This window comes from Phyllostomus hastatus, unplaced genomic scaffold (genome assembly GCF_019186645.2).
Source record: "Phyllostomus hastatus isolate PE091 unplaced genomic scaffold, TTU_PhHast_1.1 phas_contig_29, whole genome shotgun sequence".
Taxonomy (NCBI): domain Eukaryota; kingdom Metazoa; phylum Chordata; class Mammalia; order Chiroptera; family Phyllostomidae; genus Phyllostomus; species Phyllostomus hastatus.
Genome location: NW_025333835.1, coordinates 43,653,285 through 43,668,132, shown reverse-complemented (window position 1 = coordinate 43,668,132; position 14,848 = coordinate 43,653,285). Strand labels below are relative to the sequence as shown.

The following is a 14,848-nucleotide window of genomic DNA, read 5'->3' as shown; positions in this document are numbered from 1 at the left end:
TTCTCTGTATGAGGCAGGGCTGCTGTGTCTCCTGCTCTGGGCAGAGTGGCCTCAGGTGGGGTCCAGCGGTGTAGTCTCCCGGTCGCCTGAGCCGAGTGCTCCCGGAGTGGGTTGTGTGTGCCGTCCAGTTGTACTTGAGCCTTGATCGCCATTGGCACATCAGCGGGAGGGGTGGACCCACAGAGGGGGTGGCCGTGAGAACTGGCCATGGCTACAGTGAAGGAGAGTGAGTGCCTGTGCTGACCTCACGGAGCAGGACTGGCTTTAGCAGGGCTCTGGTGCCCGCCGAGTCCCCTCCCTCTGGAGGTGGTTTGTGGAGGTGGCCGTGGGCCGCTCCGGTGTGGTCTGAAGCTCGTCATCAGGTATGTTGGATCTGGGGCTTTTTCGGAGGGGCTCTGATGCAGGCCAAGGTCAGCCGCTGCCTGTGCCTGGCCCCGGACCGCCTGGTGTGAGGTGCAAACTGATCTGCAGGGGTTGCTGGTCGTGCTGGGCTCGGAGGTGTCCTGGAGAGGCTAAGCCGTGAGCTGAGGTTGGCTGCCTCTAGTGCTAGACTTGGGAGGAACCACTTGGCCAGCGGTGCAGGGCGTGCCAAAGCCAGGTGCTGCTCGTGTCAGGTGTGTAACCCTTGGAGAGATTTTAAGAAAGCTCGTAGCCTCAGCAGAGATAAGACATTTGTATGGAACGGCCGCCAGAAATGACTTGGGGGGCCAGCCGTTTGGTTGGGGGGCGGTCGCATGGAATCCCCAGGGAGGAGCAAACAGTGTATCCAGGTTAGTGGAGACGCAGACTCGGTGCCAGCCTGCGGGTGCAGGCTCAGCGGGGAGGGGGTGGGGAGGGCTCCGCAAAGGCATAGCCTCTGCCGGCACTTCTGCCGGAGAGAAAGCTGCCCCTCCCTGAGTAAACCCACGTACAGGCCCTTTAAGAGGACTGCCTGGGGCTTGAGCCTTCCTCTGCTCCGCTCAGCCACAGCGCCCACTGGTTTTCACAGCCAGAGTCTGTGGCGGCCCCTCTTCCGGGCATGGGGAGCTTGGCCTGGGGTGCTGGCGGGGCGCTGGGACCCCTTCATGGTGGGTTTGATGTGCATTTTTCTAAAAGCTGGTTGTACCTTTTCATGTGTCTGTATGTCCTCCTCGGAAAAATGACTCTTCAGAGCCTCTGCCTGACTTTTAATTTAATTGTTTGGGTTTGTTGTTGTTCAATTGGATGAGTTCTTATAGATTTTGAAGATTCACCCCTTACTGGAGGTATCATTTGCAGAACTCATCTTCCGTTCAGTTGGTTGCCTCTCGGTCGTGACGATAGTTTCCTTTGCTGATCGGAAGCTCTCGGTTGGGAGCGTTTGCTCTGTTTCCCTTCCCCTCGGAGTCAAATCTACAAAGGCACCTCTCAGACCAGTGTCCAGAAGCCTCATGTGTGTGTTTTATTTTTGTGTTTTATTTTATCTTAAAGTTCAAAATCTAATTGGCCTTCTTCAACAACTCATGAGTCGGCCCACACCCCATCTGGCAAAGAGAAGGGAGCCCCACTTTTCTGTGTTTTATTAAGGTCTTGCACTCCAGTCTTGAGTCCATGTTGAGTTAATTTCTGAGTATGCTGTAAGATAGTGGTCTAATTTCATTCTTTTACATATAGCTGTCCTGTTCTTTTTAAATCTGTTTTAATCTATTTTGAATTTATTCTTGGATATGTTATAAGAAGGCAGTGTAATTTTATTTTGTGTGTGTATCCCTCCATTTTTTAAATATCATGTATTGGATAGACTGTCTCTACCTCATTGTTCCTGCCTCCTTTGTCACCTACTGATGACCACATGGGTGTGGGTTTATTTCTGGGCTCTTTACTCTGTTCCATTGGTCTGCATGTCTGTTTTTATGCCCGTACCAGGCTGTTTTGATGAGGGCTGTCCGGTTTTTCCAACACCATTTATTAAAGAGACTTTTCTTTGTATATTCTTGGCTTCTTTCTTGTAACTTAGTCGCCTATACGTGTGTTGGGTTTATTTCGATTCTGTTGGTCTGTGTGTCTATTTTCCTGCCAATGCCATACTGTTTTGATTACTATAATTTTTGGAGTATAGTTTGAGATCAGGGTGGATGACATCTCCAGAATTGTTCTTTTTTCTCGGGATTGAAGGAAGGATTCTTGATCAGAGCCAGCTTCAAGCATGTGTGACCCGTGCAGTGTCACGGGTTGTGGGCTCACAAGGTCTCTACACCTGGTGTAGTGCCGTGCTGTCACCATCTAAAAATTCTTAATCCTTTACGAACAAAGGAGTGCTCATTCTGGTTTTGCACTGGGATCCGCAAGGGAGGTGGCTTGATCCTAGGAGACTGATTCAGACTCACAGAACTGGGAGGTGGGGAGAGCCGGCAACGAGAGAGATCGCGGGATTCTGAGAGGCGTAACGAGAAGTGTGTAGGTGTGTTAGAGGGTCTAACAGACCAGCTCAAAAATGCCCACGGACTTGTGCTGTTCCAATGAAGCTTGGAAGGTGAATCGAGGCAGACTTTGGATGCTGTCCTGGACGTGGCGAGTGACCTCAGACGACTGGTGAGCAGGAGGTTAGCGGGGAGTGTAGCTGTGTGACGACTAGCGTGGCGGCAGTGTGCAGGATGGATCTAGGAGCAGTGAGGTGGGGAGCTGACAACCACGAATCCGATCCAAAGCCCAGGGGTATAGCAGTCGGGGTTCAAGAATGCAGAAGAGGCCTAGAAAGCAGAGCACTGAGAAAGGCTGTGAAGGGACAGTAGAGGCCACTGTGACCACGTGTGGGATGGAGAGAAGACCAGGAGGCTGGGAGTCCTCCGGCGGCCCCCGGGCCAGCCGTGCGCTCCTGGCTGCGCTCAGGAAGCCCGGGACGGCATGCGGCGGTGTATGCATCAGAGGAATGGTGAGTTCCGTTTTAGGTATTTAATATGAGAGCAGGAGTTCAAAATAAAATGGCTCCTTTTGCGATGAAATAGAAGTAACTGCTCCTGAAGACAAGAGTGGGAGAAGAGGAAGGACGGCTATCTGTGAAATGTTGCAGAAAGGCAAGGGCATTGAAGACTGAGATGAGGCTTTTCGGTCATGGCTCCAGAAGGGCGACGAGAAGAACGGCCCCACGAAGAAGACTGTGTGGGAACCAGGGAGATGAGGTGGCGTTTCCTACATTCATCATGCCTCTTCTGCAAACTCAGTTCCGTATTTGGAGGGCACAGCCCGTCTCATTGGATGGCACACCCAGTTTCCAGGCAGAAATGAGGTCAGCATCGCGGACTCCTCCTCCTGCTGTAGTCAGTCCTCGTCTTCCCTGGTCTTCGGTCAGCTCTCCCGCGTTCCCTGCTGTGCCGTGGGTCCCCTGCATCCCTCCCCACGTCTCTCCGTCCCACCACCGCTCGTCCTCACCTTCTACGGCTCTGAAGGCAGAGGTCTCTGGGAGGGTCTGATCCTCACCCTCCCCTCCCCATTCCCACCCTCGCCATCTCGTGTCTCTCTGCAAGTAGGGTTTTTCAGGTGAAATGCAGCCTGATTGTGTCACTTTCTGCCGAAGTCCCTGTCGTGAATGGTGTTGCCCTCAAGAGATACTGAAGTACTAACCCCAGTTCCCGTGCATGTTACCTTATTGAGACAGAGGGTGTTTGCAGATGATCAGAGCAAAATGGGCTCATTGGGGTGGGCTCATTGGGGTGGGCCCTAATCCTCTGTGATCGTCTCCTTATGAATGGGGGATACAGCCAAGTGTCCACCAGAAGCCAGCAAACCACCAGAAGCCCGGGGACAGGAATGGAAGGGACTGTCCCTCTCAGCCCTCAGAGGGAACCGACCCTGCTGACGTCCTGGTTTTGAGTCCAGTCTGTAGCCTGCAGAACCACGAGACCCCACATTTATGTGTCATAAACTTAGTTTAAAGAACGCCCTGTGTGGCTCTTTGTTACAGCAGCCCTAGGAAAGGAACACAGACTCTGAGATAGTCACATCCTCCTCCCCGCCCTGCCCCGGGGCTTTCAGACTGAAGTCCGAATTCCTTAACACAGCTCCGAGACCCACCACCATCTGGTCTCTGCTGACGTCTCCAGCCTTTTCTCTCTCTTTTTTTTTTTTGTACCCCCTCCCGCATCCTCACTCCCCCCTCCCCTTGTGCGCTGCACCGCAGGGGTGGTCGGCTTCGCCTGGTTCTCCGTGTGCTTGCTTCCCCTCACCTCTGATCCTTTGCACATGCCGTGCCCTGGTGGTCAGAGTACGTTTCTGCCTTTCCTTTCCACCCCATCCTTCAGAAGTTGCAGCTTAGTCCTCTTCATTCATTTACTCAACACACACCGTTGACATTTACTATTATATTAGTTTCAGGCCTGTAGCAAAGTGGTTAGACATTTGTGTAACTTACAAAGTAATCCCCTGGTAAGTCAAGTATCCACCGGGCACCACACATGGTTATCACAGTACTGCCGACCATACTCCCTATGCTCTGCTTGACATCTCTGTGAATATCTCGTACCTGCCAACGTGTGCTTCTCAATTCCCCCAGCTTTTTCACCCAGCCCCCCAGCCCCTCCCCTCTGGCAACCATCACTGCGTTCCCTGGATCCATGAGTCTTTTCTGTTTTGTGTGTTCATTTACTTTGTTTGCTAGATTCTACGTATCAGTGAAATCGTATGCATTTGTCTTCACGTGCCTGACTTATTTCACTTAGCATAATAACCTCTAGGTCCATCCATGTGTTTGTGAATGGTAAGGTTTCATTCTTTTTACAGCCAAGTAATATTCCATTTTGTATATATACCACTTCTGCTTTATCTAGTCATCTATCCATGGTTGCTTCCATATCTCAGCCATTGTAAATAATGTTTCAGTCAACATATATCTTTTTAAATTAGTGTTTTGGATTTCTCTGGATAAACACCCAGAAGTGGGATTGTTGGGTCATATGGTAGTTCTATTTTTAATTTTTTGAGGAACCTCCATTCTGTCATGCTACCTGATACTCAAACTACGCTACAAGGCTATAGTAATCAAAACAGCATGGTACTGATCTAAAAACAGACACAGAAATCAATGGAGAGAGCCAGCAATAAACTTACACCCGTATGGTCAATTAATCTGTGACAAAGGAGGCAAATATACAATGGGGTAAAGACAGTGTCTTTAACAAATGGTGTTGGGAATATTCAACAAGTAGTATTGAAATGCCAGGGACAGTGCTTAGAAGTAACACAACAAAGAGAGCCCTCTCTTCCTGGGACTCCCAGGCCGGCGGGGGAGACCTGGAGCCCGTGAGGCACCAGAGACCAGTGATGTCGGCAGAATGTCGAAGGCTGTAGAGTCGATGGAGCATGGAACGTGCCTGAGGATGCACAGCAGCGTGGCCCCCCGAGCCTGTAACGAGAATGCCAGGTACAGTGCTTAGGCCAACAAGAAGCAGTTCCGACCACACCAGTTCGGACGCTCGGCCACGCTCAGAACCCTGGGCCGTGGCATGTCCCGCGGAAGGCACGGGTGCCATGCCAGGTGGGGCTGAGAAACAGGGCGACCGGCGCAAAGTTTACGTAAAGAGTAGGGAGGTCTTGCTCACCTCACGCTGCCCCCACCTTGCCGTAAGAAAAGGAGGACTGACTGCCGAGGGGAGGGGAGTGTAAGGAGATTAAGTGGTAATGAAAAAAATGTAATAAAGATTTTTTTTTAAAGGAAGACTCAGGGAAAAAGAGGTTTTGGCTATTAAAATGATAGTAGAAACAGAACGTCCAGTAGAAGTTTTGAAGAAGAAGTAGAAAATCCTGAACAGGAAGGCCAAGAGGCAGAAAACAGGAGGAAAATTATGGAATCAGTGCCAAAGGCCCAACAAATAAATTGAATCCCGAGGAAAGAGAAAACAGAAAACAGAGGGAAGGGGCGGGGGGCAGGGCGAGAGAGAGAGAGAGAGAGAGTCTGACTCCCAGAACTGAAATATTTCATTTTCTGGATGAAGAGATCCCTGAATCCCTAGCCCAATGGTGGAAAACAGACCTACCCGAAGACAAACAAAATTTCAGACGGCCAAGCACAAAGAGAAAATTCTAACTATTTCTAGAAATGTGTCAAAATGACATGCAAAGGGCCACAGAACAGGAGGGCACCAGACCTCTCAAGAGCAACCCTGGAAGCTACAACGCACCCGAACGATTCTTTAGGAATTTCGAGAGAAATGATCTCCAGTGTGGACTTCCAAGACTGTATAGGTTTCCAGTTTTCAACTGTCTCAAAACTGTTATGTCCCAAGAAGCCTTCCCCCCAGAAACCTGCTGGAGGGTGTGCTTGCTCACAGGGAAGTGGACCGAGGAAGTTGACGTGGTGTGGTCCAGGAGCAGGAGGGCCCGCGTGGAGGGAGCACAAGGGGGTTCCCAGGGTGATGCTGAAGGGAAGTTTCTGGGTGGCTTTTGGGCAGCGGGGCCTGGCGGGAGGATGAAGGACTGTAGGAGGGACCCCTCCAAAAGGAGAAGAAGAAAGGGAGAAATGAATTCAGCTCTTAATTTTTACAAAGTGTATCTTGGTTGGAGTGTTGGATACAGAATTAGCAGTAGGTACACAGAAACCCAGCCAAGGGAAAAGCTGCAATAATAAAATATAAACATAGTGCTGTGCCTGTTACAACTCAGCGGTGTAAGAGCTGGATGTAAACTGAATAGGAAAGACGTAATAACCTGCTTTAGAGGATGGTGGGAGGGTTGGTGCGTGCATGTGGGCAGAGTGTGAAGTAAAAACAACAAAAAAAAAAACAAAAAAAAAAAGCAGAAAAGAAACCTGATCCTGAACAACCAACGAAGCACAAGCATAGCATCTGAAAATGTGGAGCAGCCAGAGAAACAGCGAGAGCTTGACGACAGCCCTTTCTGGGGACCGGGACCCGGAGGTAGAGGGGGCGTGTCCAGGTGCGCCTCACCTGAGCCTCGAGGCGGTGCATGCCTTCTAAAGCCATGTGCATGCATAACGGGGATCCGAAAACTACAGAAAACACACACCCACGCAGGAGCGTGTACACAAACATGAACGGCAACATTATTTACAACCCAAAGAGGAGAAACACATGACTGGCGACGCATGAGTGGATGGATGGACTGTGGTCCACATTGCGCCTACGATGGAATACCTTCCTCTGTAGGAAAAAGCACTGGCACCTGCGACAACGTGGATGAGCCTTGAGAACAGTCTGCTTAAGGAAAAGAAGCTAGTCACGGGAGACCACGTGTTGTAGGAGATGTTCGGCGCAGGCGCATCTGCGGGGAGACCGAACAGAGAGACCGAACAGATTAGTAGCCGGCAGTGGGGGGAGTAGCTGTGAGTGGGGAGTAGCTGCGAGTGGGGGAGTAGCTGTGAGTGGGGAGTAGCTGTGAGTGGGTAGAAGGTTCCTCCTGGGGAAGGTGAACATACTCTATAATCATGTAGTGTCATCCTTGCCCGATTCTGTCGATGTACCAAACCCCACTGAGTTTTGAACAGTGAATTTTATGGTATGAGAATCACACTGTTGTTCTAAAATCAAAGGGGAAAAAACCCCTGAATCATAGCGTCGTTGTGAGGAATCGGTGCACGAAGGTGAGTGAAGGGCCTGGCCCCGCGCCTGGGGTAAACACTGAAATGCAGATGCACGTGCGCACGGCACCTACTCTGTGTCGGGCCGTCTTTGGGGTTCCCCACCTGCACCCCTTCACTTCCCCGTCACAGCAACGGCATGAAGTAGACGCTGCACTTCACTCCGTTTTCCAGGCGAGGAGACTGAGGCCGGGGACTTCGGCGCTTCGCCCAAGGTCCCACGACCGGCGCAGCCGTGGAGCTGGGCTGCAGCCCCGCAGTGGGCTCGGCCTCTTTCCTCGCAACCCCCCACGGGGCGCCCTCCTGGGCGCGCCTCCCAGAGCCCAGGTCTGCGCTGGTGCGGTGTGTGTGTCTGTCCCCACGGGCGCTGCACCTCCGCCGTGGCTCTGAGGACCGCTTGTCTGTGACCTTGACCACAGCAGACCGTCCACAAAGGCAGGGGCTGTGCTCCTCTCCGCCACGGTCCCTGCGGGCCCCTCGGGGGCCGGAGGGTAAGCAGTAGCATGAAGCGGAAGTGTTTTTCCTCTGTACAAATCCCACGAGCAAATGAAGGGGAAGTTGCGGGAGCATGAGAGATGACAGGTTCTAGAAAAATATGAGATCGTGGAGGGAGCAAGGCATCCGAGAGAGCGGAAGACATAAGGGTAAGACTCTAAGGGGGAGCCGTGGACCTGGGGGAGAGGGAAGACCGCCTCCTTCAAGACTGAAGGAGAGGAGGAAATGACAGATCTTGTGAGAGCAGAGGCGGCTAGATAAGGAAGCTCAGGCCAGACGCCTTGATCATCCTGATAACTAAGGGGCAGGAATTGTCTTCATCATCCTGATAACTAAGGGGCAGGAATTGCCTTGATCATCCTGATAACTAAGGGGCAGGAATCGTGGGCCAGGGACGGACGCAGGAGAGGGAGCAGGAGACTGAAGCAAGAACTCCAGGGTCGCTTTAATACGTTGATGAATAAATACGATAGACCCAGGAAGAAAGCTCATAACACACAAAATCATACATACATACATTCTAGGGACCCACGGACCCGGGGCTGAGAACCCCTGTTCTCGGTAACTCATGGAATCAAACACAAGTGCCTCTGAGGAGTACTTTGGAGGCACGCCGCTGGAATGCATGGCCCGCGAGTCTGTGTTTGTGGGAGGGCAGTAGCAGCGGATGCAGGGCTGGGGCCGGGGCGCTGGGTGTCTAAGCAGCAGCGGGAGGGTGACTGGGGGAGACGGCGGCGGGGAGGGAAGCCCAGCAGCAGCTGGTGCTGCGGTGGCAGAGGGCGCAGTGGAGGGCGGCGCCGGGAGCTGGGGGAGGGGCGCTGTGGGGGCCCGTCCTCAGGAGAGCACGGTCTGCAGAGAAGACAGAAATAATGCCAAAACCACACATCGGTCCTCAGTCCACCATCGCGATGCCCCAGTGATTCTAAACCCTGATGGTAGTGAGCCGCCGCCCCCTGTAGAAGCCTGGTGCCGAGGCCCGCACGGTCGTCAGCCTCCGGGCAGACCTGTGCCGCCAGAGGCAGCGGCTGCAGCGGAGATGATGAAGCTGGGGGGCGCGGTGCAGGATGTGGGCGAGGTGGCCGCGGCCGCGGCCACGGCCACGGGGGCGGCGGTGTGGAGCCCGAGCTGAGCTGGCGCTCCGGCAGAAAGAGTCCCTCCGCCCGGTGGGTGTGGGTAGCACCTCGGGGTGGCGGCTTTCCTCTCCTACCGTCTAGACGTCATCTAAAACCCTCGGTCTCCTTTGACCCGAACCAGCCACGACTCATGACTGTTTCGCCGCCCTCAGAAGTCAGCCCCGGCAGCCGGACCTGCACTTTGTCCCGCTGCCCGTTTCCCCTCCCTCCTCTGCCGGACCCCGTGCTCCTTGAGGGCAGTGACTGCGCCCTCTCTGAGTCACCGGGCCCTGCAGGTAGGCACCCACGTGCAGTCTGACCCAGCGGCGAGGACCAGTGGCTCCCCCCTGTACAGGCCTTGGGTCCACGTTTGTTATTTATTTTTTTAAGGAGATCCACAGTCAGTGCACAAATTTTTTTTTAATCCAAAGACCACCGAGTCATTGTCCGTGGAGCCCTGAGTGATGGCCGCCTCCACCCATGTGGACACCATCCGAGACTAAGTCATGTATTCGGTCCCATCACAGCAGTGCGTGGGTGTTCCTCTGGTGTCCCCAAAGAACTTAGGTGCTTTCAGAAACCCCTCTGCAACCTCTTCCTGGGGAGGAGTACAGCCACAGAGAAGACAGGGTTCAAGCACGGCTTCCCTGGGGACTCACAGAGGGCTGACCATTCTCTGTGCGGCGAACCACTTCTGGAAGGGCTGAATCTCTGCCATCTCTTCCTAGTCCTCCACCCGTCCCCGGGGTGGGGGCCTGGGAGGGGCCCTGTGGGCTTCTGACTGAGGAGCTGCCCACCGCCGGCTAACGGTCGATGACACCCAGAACAGCTTGGCTTAACGTTTGAGGTCAGAAGCAGGACCGGTCTGGAGGAGAAATGGAAGAAGCAGGAGAAGTACAAAAACAGTCCCCCGTCCAGAGTGTATGTGGCTGGGCTGCAGACCCCCAGTTGCGACAGAAGCCAGTGGAAAGGTCACAAGCCTCTCCCCTCCCCACTGGGGCTGCCGCACAGAGTCCTGGTCCCTCCCCAGCAGACTGGCTGCGGGGGCCACACGGTCTCCGGGCCACATGGAGGCCACGCCTCACGTCCGGTCCACAGGACTCAGGGCCCCCACATCCTCCGCCACCACGGTTGGGCTCTGAGCCCCTGAACCCTCACATTTGAAGATGGACTTCTGACCTCAAGATAAGCATCAGGGGTTTGGGCCTAAGACAGAGCTTTTTTATTCTATGGCTCATCTTATGGAACGCACCTTTGAAACATAAACCTGGTCCGTGTGAAGGACTGCAGCTGCCCGGTTCACGCAGCGGCTGCCCGAGCCATGCCCTGCTGCTCTCCATAGGAAACGTGTAAATAATTGACATCGGTAGTTGGGTTAAAGAGATCCTCCGCCGATGGTGGTTCTATAAATAAAAGAATGAGTAAATAATATAGCGACCTTGAGTTTCGAGCCCTCCTCCTTCAAGAGGTCACTGTGTTCTGTTTGCACCAGTAAGGTCATTGTTTGGAGACTCTTACAAGAGGTTTGGTTTAGGCTGGGGCGGGCTGGCGCGAGGACACCCCCTTTAGTTTGTTTCGGGTGCACTGCCCCTTTTTCCCTGGGCTCCTTCGCTGGAAGTGAATAATTTGTGGATCTCCGCTGTAAGCAGCCAGAAGCCCGGGTGCGCGTTCGCAGCTGAAGTCAGGGAAAGGCCAGGTAGCTGCTGGCCGGCCGGCCTCCGCGTGTTATCTGAGAGCGGGCAGGTTGAAATAGCCCTGGGACGCACGGCTGCTAGAGGAGGAGGAGAAAAAACAAAAAGGGGGAAGGAAGAGAAAAATGCTTATGAAGAGGAAGTGGTAAGAGCCTTCTACATTTCAGTGCGACCTGTTCGGTCAGGTGATTTCTGTTGGGGAGGAGACAAGAAAAAAACTTTAAGTAAAATGTCCTTATAAAGACAAAATCTATTTCTTTCCTGGCTGACTATTTGTCACTTCACTTCAGTCACTTCCTGCCTTGTGACCACACACTTGGGTTGACAAAGTCCTGCAAATCAGAAGGAAAGGAGTTTCTGGTGACAGGCCAGCGCCACTGACGACGGTTTTCCTGCGAGGTAAATTTTCTGTGTCTTTTTGTCGGGTGCCGTGTTTGCTGGGTGGCCCTGTGTCTGTGGGCTGTAGGTTTTCGTCTTGAGAGGGCTACAGTTCTGGGCACCTGTCACCTGTGTCCTTGAGGGGCCCTGCCGCCGTTAAATTGCTCGGCAGTGCTGCTGTGGCCGCCTCCGGTGGCTGTGGCTCCAGAGTGGGACCCCTCCACTCTCGGGGTGGCTTCTCCAGTTGGCCACTGCGATCACCCCCCAAAACTGTGATTTGTTTTTTTAAACTAAACCGTGTTGTGATTTATGTGTATGGCTTCATTTCAGGGAGGCTGTTGACTGTGATTTTTATCTACTTTAAACCGTTTTCAGGAAAGTACATATTGATCATTTAGGTTGTGCCTAATGGGGGGTGGTTTAATTTTAGCTCTGGTGGTTCTATAGTTCTAAAAAAAAATCTCCTTAACAATCCTTTAGTGGCTACATTAACATCTCGAGTCACACGTGTGTGTGTTACTGGTTATTTGAGTGATTCTGGTGCCAGCAGTTTTTAATGGGTGTGCTCAACAGCCACATGGAATCAGAGGGCACCTCTTCCCATTTACACCCTCAAAATAAAAGCCATTTGTGTCCCTTAATTGTCCTTTTTCGTAGATTTTTCTGAGCTATTTGTTATGCTTATGACCACACAAATGAGCGTGAAATTTTGGATGGGAGTTTTCTGTCTACCATAGAAATTCTTATGAAGTCGATAGGGGATATTTATTCCGGGAACTCGGTTGAAGCACAGACTTTCCGGATCTTGTAGCATCAGCCTGTATTTAATCATGATCACGACACGTGGGAAGCATCAAGGCCACTGAGACTGGAAGTGGATTCCTACATCAGCCCACTTCACAAAACCCAGTTTTTTTTAAATCAAGCGTAGCAACTTATTTTCTAAAACCATTCCCTCAGGACAGCTTCTTAAAAAATCATTAAACAGAGGTGTTTTATCGGCACACGTTTTGACTTTAACTTCATATAAGCTTCTCCTAACTGGTTTCTGGTCAGTCAAATCGCGGAAGGAATGCCTGCACGGGCCGTTTTGAATGAGAGTAACCATGTGCGTATATAAATGTGAATTTCTGGACGTTGCGAAAGGCGGCCATCAGTATCGCTCCCCACGTCTCACTTGAAAAACAGCGCGGAATTGGGAGAGGCAGACTTGAGCCCTCTGAAGGAACACATTTAAAGATATGCTGGGTGTGGTTGCGGGCAGAAATGTTTCTGAGAATCCAGTAAAGGAGGGTACAGGGGTGTGTCGGCATTCTCCTTGCCCTGAGAGGGACTCAAGGGCAGCCTGAAAAAGTTAAAAGAGTAAACAGTCTCCCGATTGAAATCCTACTTGGCTTGTTAACGCAGCCACCTGGTGTGTTTAAAGCGTCTGTTCCTCTCCATTCCCGCTCCCCGCCACAGCGTCAGAGAAGAACCTCCTGGCCTTGCCCGGCACACAAGCATGGTGGCGCGGCGTGGGGTGGGGCCTGTGGGGACATATCGTGGGCCACCTCCGGGGTGCTTTTTTTTTTTTTTTTCGCTTTGTCACCTTTCACATTGTGTCTCATTCGTAAATGGTGCCTTGAAACAGGTGGTAACTTGGGAAACAATTTTCATGTTTTCACATCACTTATAATTCTCTTTCTAAACCTTTTGGGGAAGGGGAGGCTAACGCTTAGAGGCCCTTCAAGTGGATCTGTTTGAGTCAGAGAGAATGGGGCGAGCAGTAACAACACTGAACATCTGTAATTACTATGCGCAGCCACTCTCCATGCACGACCCCACTGGGTCCTCTTTACAGACATGGGAGAAACCGGCCCCTGTCGGAGGGGGCGGGGGAAGCAGGTGGCCAGGGCCCACGCTGCCTCTGCAAGCCTGTGCATCTGGTCCAGGTCCTCTCTCCGCACCGGCGCACTTTCTCCCCAGATGGAGGTAGTTGAAGGCTTTTATTTCTGACGCTGCCTGACGAGATCTGGGCACTCAGAGCTGTAAGAGGCAGGCAGGGAAACCAGAGGCGAAGGGAGAGAGAGAGAGAGAGAGAGAGACATAGAGACAGAAAGAGACAGAAGGAGAAAGAATGAGACGGGAGAAAGGGACAGAGAAAAGAAGAAGAAGAAAACTATGGCAATAAACCCAGAAATACTTTTGTCTTTATAATAACAGACACCACTGCAGGCTTCATCTAATAGTAGGATGAAGTATTTTTCCTTTAATCAATGCAGCATTTGACTGAAGAATTGTGTGCCTTCACAGACTTGCTCAACCACTTCCCCTGTCTTGGTTCTTGTCACTTCCTTCTGCCGCGCCGCCTCCCAGGCCCCTCGCTTACCGGGTTCTGGGTACACGAGACCACACGCCACCAGGAAGTCCTATGTTCTTTCGCCTTTTTTTTTTCTTTGCTGCAACAGTTTCTCCAATTGCTTTCTTCTTTTTCTGTAAGCCCCCTGGTTATTTGTCAAGGCTCATGCCTAAGAAGCATGCCCTTAGGGAGGTTTTTTTCCTGCTGGACTCCACTCCCGCATTTCTTGCACAAAGTGTCTTCTGTGTGTGCGTGCTGAAGGCTTCGATGTTCGCGTGAGGGCAGCGGGTCTAATCCTGCGTTTTACTCTCCAGTCCTGAACTGCTGACAGCCTGAGCTCCTTCTCCCATCTCTCCCGACACACAGTAGGTGCTAATGGTATTTATCGAATTGCAAAGTTGTCGCAAGTATTTTTTCCCTCAGTTCCTTAGATATTCGTGGGCGCTTTTTCTTGGATTTAATTTATTACCTGAATATGTACCAAGCTCCCCCAGGGACTGCTATGGAAGGAGATGCAATAGTAAAATAATATTTTGCATCCCACCATCCCTCCTCCTGGCCAAAGCACTCTTCTTTAGTTTAGCCTCTAAGCACTCGGTGGACACTGGCATTGAGGAATTTAAGAAACTGTCCATGGACCACTGCAGACAGGCAAAATTACAATCTCATCACTTCAGCCAAAGTACATTCAGGGAGCTAACACTTTGCTACCCTTATCAAAACTAAGTCCTGGATAACGGGCTTCTTTGCTGACAAAGAACAAAGCACTAACTTTTACTCACTTGGGATTATTCTCAGAACACACTCAAGGCAACTTCTCCTTGTTACCTGAAGAGTGCAGACCCCGCTGTGCATGTAGGAGAGAGAGCAAACAAGTTTTGAAGTGAGGTTAGGTAAAACAATAAGAAATGTTCTTGTAAGATTATAGTTATGAAGTTAAAAGTGTATAAAAGTGAGACTCTAAAGGCATTGGACTTCATGCGCGATAGCAGATTTTGTAGCAGAGTAACATTATTTAGATTAATCTAGTTGTCGTCTTAGGTTTTGGGGGCATTGTTTGGTTGGTAGTTGCCCTACCCACGGATGTCATCCAACGAAATGACGCTGTCCCATCTGTACATGGAACCCTGCAGAAACAAAACTTAGAATCAATCAGAGTGTAAATAAAATGCATCCACGCCAGCAGATTTCAAGAGCTTCAAGTTTCCCCATGCTGCCTGATGGCAGTGCCCTTCTTAAATCAAAAGGGTTGCTGTTTCACGTGGTTTTCGTTTCGAAGCGCTAAGAC

The 14,848-nt window shown here is 51.6% G+C and overlaps 1 protein-coding gene and 1 long non-coding RNA gene across 5 annotated transcripts in view; one reads left to right on the top strand and one right to left on the bottom strand.

Annotated features, from left to right (window-relative positions):
* Positions 1-14,848, top strand: part of LCP1 (lymphocyte cytosolic protein 1) — a 70,198-nt gene that overhangs the window by 9,179 nt on the left and 46,171 nt on the right. The window contains exons 1-2 of one of the 4 annotated variants that reach the window (XM_045839036.1): positions 8,173-8,190; positions 11,135-11,243. The exons of 1 other annotated variant lie outside the window; for it this stretch is intronic. The gene's annotated coding sequence lies outside the window, so the exon portion shown is untranslated. Of the gene's footprint in view, positions 1-8,172; positions 8,191-10,864; positions 10,990-11,076; positions 11,244-14,848 lie in introns of those variants that run through there. 2 more of the 4 variants (XM_045839035.1, XM_045839034.1) reach the window with 2 other exon arrangements.
* Positions 9,549-10,807, bottom strand: LOC123818779. The gene is made up of 3 exons (XR_006785702.1): positions 10,672-10,807; positions 10,406-10,556; positions 9,549-10,018 (listed from the first exon to the last, which is right to left on the bottom strand). It is a non-coding gene; the product is annotated as an uncharacterized LOC123818779 (long non-coding RNA).